The following is a 6,233-nucleotide window of genomic DNA, read 5'->3' on the forward strand; positions in this document are numbered from 1 at the left end:
ATTTGTTTTCATCTTACCCTGTGTATTAGGGCTGTTTACGAACGCCTCAACCCTTTTAGACTCGACATTTCTTGACAGTAAATATCTTTGAAGATCTTAATGATAAGTGTTACATTTTGTAAAAAATTTCTTGCAGCGCCTTAACGCTATTACTAATCTCCAGGGTTCTTGTTAATATATATTTTTTTTCTCTCTCTGACTCAACCCTGTCGTCATTTGCTCTTTTTTTTGTATTTTTTTTCTTTTTATCTTTTCTTTTTCTTTTTTTAATTCGTAGTTCGTATTGTTGTTCTTGTTGATGATGCTGACATTTCTGTAATGTTTAATGCTTATTTTTGTTGTTGTCGATGTTGTTGTTGTTGATATTATCGTTGTTTGAGCGCTTCATCTCCTTCGTATTAATGCAAATAATGTTTTTGTAGGAGGAAACGGAGTAAATACAGTCATTATTTTCAAAAGATATTTTTAGTAACGTAATGTACTTCTTCGGACTGTTATCATTCTGGGTGTATGTACCAGCATTGGTTATATGTGGCAATAGCGCTCCTTTGTAATTATCTCATATATGTTTCTTTACGTAATCATCTGCTTAGGTAATTCAAGTTTCTCTTGCTACTCTTTCTCCTTCTGTTTTTTTTTCTCTCAATACTCTTCCTTTTCATCGTCCTCCTAATCTTAATCCTGCAAATCCTTGCTCTCTCTCTCACTCTCTCACTCCCCCCCCCTCTCCCTCTCTCTCTCTCTCTCTTCTCTCTCTCTCTCTCCTCTCCTCTCCTCTCTTCCTCTCTCTCCTCTCTCTCTCTCTCTCTCTCTCTCTCACCTCCTCCCCCTCTCTTTCTCCCTCCCCCCTTTCACTCTCGCTCTCTTTCTTGCTCTTTCTAACTTATTTACCTTTATTACATGATCAATACGTGTCCCAGAATACCTTTTATACAAATAACCTTTCAAAGTGGCTTACCGACATTCCATCACCTTTGTGAAGCTTTCATACTCGCACAGTTCATATACAGAGGAACTTCGATATTCAAATGTCACTGGTCGTATTTTTTTTCTTTTTATCTTTTCTTTTTTCTTTTTTTAATTCGTAGTTCGTATTGTTGTTCTTGTTGATGATGCTGACATTTCTGTAATGTTTAATGCTTATTTTTGTTGTTGTCGATGTTGTTGTTGTTCATATTATCGTTGTTTGAGCGCTTCATCTCCTTCGTATTAATGCAAATAATGTTTTTGTCTTTGCCCATACACAAAAATCGATAGCGTTGATATCACCTAGACCAGCTCACGCAACCACCTTTTCTTTTTCCTCTTCTTTTATGCAGTGATACGTACTACAACCTGCCAAAAAACCTTCCACTCGGAGCTTCTTATTCATGATAAACACTTTTAATTCAAAAAACACCATTTAGCCATCGATAAAAGGCGGATTATTATGACCTTTAATGCAGGAAATCGATATTGTGATACTGAAAGAGAGAGGAAACACGTGGAGTTATGCTGTCCAAGTTCACTTAACTTCGCCCAACTCGATTCCAAGACGTGTTAAGAATGTATTTTTGATTATACAACGCGTGTGGCTATTGGACACCACATTCCGTCGAGCATGTCTTAGATCCCTGTGTTTTTCTTGTCTATTAGTTTGTGTATTTATCTGTCTGTTTATCTGTTTATCTGGCTATCTCTATATCTCTCTGTCCATCTGTTTGTCTGTCTGTCTCTGTCTCTCTGTCTCTGTCTCTCTCTCTCTCTCTCCTCTCTCTCTCTCTCTCTCTCTCTCTCTCTCTCTCTCTCTCTCTCTCTCTCTCTCTCTCTCTCTCTCTCTCCATCTATATATGTCTCTGTCTGTCTGTCTGTCTGTCTGTCTGTCTGTCTGTCTGTCTGTCTCTCTCTCTCTCTCTCCCTCTATATATGTCTCTGTCTGTCTGTCTGTCTGTCTGTCTGTCTATCTGTCTGTCTGTCTGTCTCTCCTTCTCTCTCTCTCTCTCTCTCTCTCTCTCTCTCTCTCTCTCTCCTATCCTCCTTTCCCTCATCCCCTCCCCTATTTTCTCCCTCCCCCCTCTCCCTCTCTCCTCCCCCCCTTTCCGTCTCTCCTATTCCCTTATTCATTTTCCAGAAGACATTTCAGAATGTAGCGCATTTCAAGAGAGAGAGAGAGAGAGAGAGAGAGAGAGAGAGAGAGAGAGAGAGAGGAGAGAGAGGGAGAGAGAGAGAGAGAGAGAGAGAGAGAGAGAGAGAGAGAGAGAGAGAGAGAGAGAGAAGAGGGGGAAAGGAAAGAGAGGGGAGAAAGAAGAGAGAGAGAGAGAGAGAGAGACTCGAGTTCGTTCAGGCAGGCGACCGGGTTGAGAGGAAGGAATGGCAATGTGAATTCGGATGAAAAGGACAGAGAAATAGGATAAAAGGATAAAAAGACTCGATTTCCTTCTTGAAATATAAAACATTCTCCTAACACTGCTGATACTTTCACTTCCTCCCTCTTTTCGCTCTGTCCATCTACTCCTCCGATTATCTGTCTGTCTGTCTGTTCATCTGTCTATCTTTCTATCTGTCTTCCTGTCTATCTATTTATCAATATATTTTTCTTTCTTCCTTGATTATTATCTTCTCTCTTTCCCCTTCTCTCCCCTCTCCTTCTCCTCCTCTCTCTCTCCTCCTTCCCTCTTCCCCCTCTCTCTCTCCTCCCCCTTCCCCTTCCCTCCCTTCCCTCCCTCCCTTCCCTCCCTCCCTCCCTCTTTCCCATTTACAAACCTTTGAAAAAAGTATAAGCATCCGAACGAATAGATGAGCAAAACCTCTTAAAGCCCCACAGTTATCTCGCCACACGACCGGAAACGAACGAAAAAAAAAAAAAAAAAAAAAAAAAATCTCACACTATTTATATCTTCCTAGTCTTCCCAGCCCACTGCTCTAGATATTTATATATATAAAAAAATCACACACATAAAAAAAATGTCCATATACATATGAAATAAATAAATAAACATATAAAAAAATCCGGTAGGTCTGTACTATGGCATAAAAATATAGCCCGGGATGACTTACGGGCGACAGATACACTCGCGTAAAGAGGTTGTGACGGTCCCAAACACCCGATAAATCTGCCAAGAAACTGATATAGGCCTACGGACGTATCACGTAGCCTCCCCGCCTCTCATTTTGGCTCCGAATTTGAACTTGGGGGGGGGGGGGGGTGGCAGGGAGGGAAGGAGGGAGTGAAGGAGGGACGGATGGCGTAAAGGAGAGGGAGTTAGAGAGTGAAAGTAAGGGAGAGAGAGAGGCAGATAGACAGAGAGAGAGAGAGAGAGAGAGAGAGAGAGAGAGAGAGAGATGGAGGGAGAGAGAGAGAGAGAGAGGAGAGAGAGAGTAGGAGAGAGGAGAGACAGAGAGAGAGAGAGAGGAAGAGGAGAGAGAGAAGAGGAGGAGAGAGAGAGAGAGGAGAGGAGAGAGGAGAGAGAGAGAGAGAGGAGACCAGAGAGAGAGAGAGAGAGAGAGAAGAAGAGAGAGAGAGGAAAGAAGAGAGAAGAGGGAGAAAGACGAGAGAGAGAAGACAAACGACAACAGACGCTAATTAGATAGATCGATAAATATGAGTAGATAGATAGATAGATTAGAGTGTTGTCTGTGCAGAGATAGAGGAAACGGCTGCATATTAGGCATGGACGGTGGGCAATGCATATGAAGAGTTGCAATGTCTCTCTTCCTCCTTCACTCTCTCTCTCTTTTGTATTGTGTTTTCTTTTCCCTTCCAAACTGAGTCTAACCTTCTCTTTGTGCCATTTTTGACTTTCTCCACTTTTTATTTCATTTTTCTATCCTTGTTTTTAATTGTTATTGTATTTTCCATTTGTGTTTTCTTTTATTTGCTGTTATTTCTATTTGTTGTTTTTTTGGCTTCCTGTATGATCCGATTTTCTGTGTTTGTTTGTATTTGGTCTATATTTATCTTATTTATCTTATCTTCTTAAACGTTTCTATCTATTTATATGTTTGTCTGTGTGATTGTCGATTTTTTGTATCTATTTCTGCCTATTTGTATGTCTGTCTGTCTGTTTGTCGTTTTTTTTTATCAGAAATTTCTTATTATTTCTCTAATTTCATCACTAGCGTCTAATTCATCACCAACACCATCACCGCATTCTACATCACAATCATCACCATCGCCAGCACCATCACCATAATCCATTCAAAATCATGAAACCATACAAACGCAGTTCATAGCTACTAGTACCTGTCATCAACACCACCACCAGAAACACCATCATAGCTCCATCACCACCACCTCCACCACCAACAACACCATCACCATCACATCCACCAGCACCAGCACCCTCACCATCCCTCTCGCCACCAACACCTTCACCACCACCACAACCACAACAATACCATCATAATCCCACTACCACCTTCACTTCGACCTCCACCATCACCACCTCCTCCAACATCACCACCACCACCAGCATCACCGTCACTACCAGCACCACCACCACCGACATCAACACCAATGGATAAACCCACCCCTACCACCATCACCCCCAACATCCTACCACCACCACTAACACCCCCCCCCCTCCACACCAACAACACCATCCCTACTCCCACCAACACCACCACCATCCCCTCTACCCCCTACCCCCAATCACCACCACCATCACCACCACTACCATCCCCTCCACCCCCACCACCCCAACACCACCACCATCCCTCCTCCTCTGTCCTCGTTTAAGAAGCCAGAGGAAAGGCCTTTTTTTCATACGAACTCCCTTGCAAGGCGATCAGGCAGGACTTTTTCATCGGAATGCAATGTTGCTATTGATATTGTTGCTGTTGTTGTTGTTTTATTGTTGTTTTGGTTGTTTTGGTTGTTGGTATTATTATTGTTGTTGCAATTAGTATCGTTAATATTGTTATTGTTGATATCATTATCATTATTATTATTATTATTATTATTATTATTATTATTATTATTATTATTATTAATAATAATAATATTATTATTATTACTATTATTATTATTATTATCATCATCACCATCACTATCATCATCATAATCATTATTATCATTATTATTATTATTATTATTATTATTATTATTATTATTATTATTATTATTATTATTATTATCATTATCATCATCCTCATTATCCTCATTATTTACCATTATCATCATAATTAATAATAAAATGAAAGAGAGTGAGAGAGAGAGAGAGAGAGAAAGAAAGAGAGAGAGAGAGAGGCAGAGAGAGAGAGAGAGAGAAAAAAAAGAGAGAGAGAGAGAGAGAGAGAGAGAGGCAGAGGCAGACAAACACACACACACACACACACCAACCCCTCCTCCCCCCAGCCTCCCCCCCCCCCACCCGGGCGTCCCAGCGACCCTCGAGAAACCCCCGGCCAAGAACTAACGCGTCCGAACTCGTCACTGCGACTCGAGGAAAGGAGAAAAAGAAATTCTGGAGGGGTTCGATAGGCTTTTAGGGCGAAAGGAAATGATTGGTCTGAAGCAGGTGGAAGAAGGAGGTGGAGGGAGGAGGTGGAGGGAGGAGGTGGAGGGAGGAGGAGGAAGAGGTGGGGGGAGGGAGGAGGTGGGGGAGGAGGGGAGGAGGAGGTGGAGGGAGGAGGAGGAAGAGGTGGGGGGGGAGGGAGGAGGTGGAGGGAGGAGGTGGAGGGAGGAGGAGGAAGAGGTGGGATGAGGGGGAGGGAAAGTGGTGGAGGAGAGGGAGAAGTGAGGGTGGAACAGGTGGTACCACGGTGGAGGAGGGGGATTGATGGAGGTGGAGGTGGTGGTGGAGGTGAGAGTGAAAGGGCTGTAGGGAGAGGTGGAGATGATGGTGGAAAGAGTGATGAAGGAGGAGGTGGAGGGGAGGAGATAGTGGAGGTGCAGGGAGTGTTGGAGGTAGAGTAAGCGTTGGAGAGGGAAGGAGGAAGGAAGAAGCGATGTGAGGAAGAAAAAGGGAAGAAGAAGAGTGGAGATAACAAGGGGGAAAGGTGGAGGAAGATGGAGGAATGGAGGGAGTGGGAGAAAAAGGAGAAAGTATGATGATGGAGGAAGAGGGAAAAAGGAGGAAGAAGGAGGTGGGGAGAGAGGAAGAACACAAACCTGAGGGAGAGGGAATGGGTGAGAGAAGAGGGTAAATGGAGGGATGGAGGAAGAAAGAAAAAACAAAAGAAAGGGGAGATAAGGAGGGGAATGGATTTACGAGGAGAGAGAGAGGAGAGGAGGGGGGGGAAGAGAAAGAGGA

The sequence above is a fragment of the Penaeus monodon genome, chromosome 5 (genome assembly GCF_015228065.2).
Source record: "Penaeus monodon isolate SGIC_2016 chromosome 5, NSTDA_Pmon_1, whole genome shotgun sequence".
Lineage (NCBI taxonomy): Eukaryota > Metazoa > Arthropoda > Malacostraca > Decapoda > Penaeidae > Penaeus > Penaeus monodon.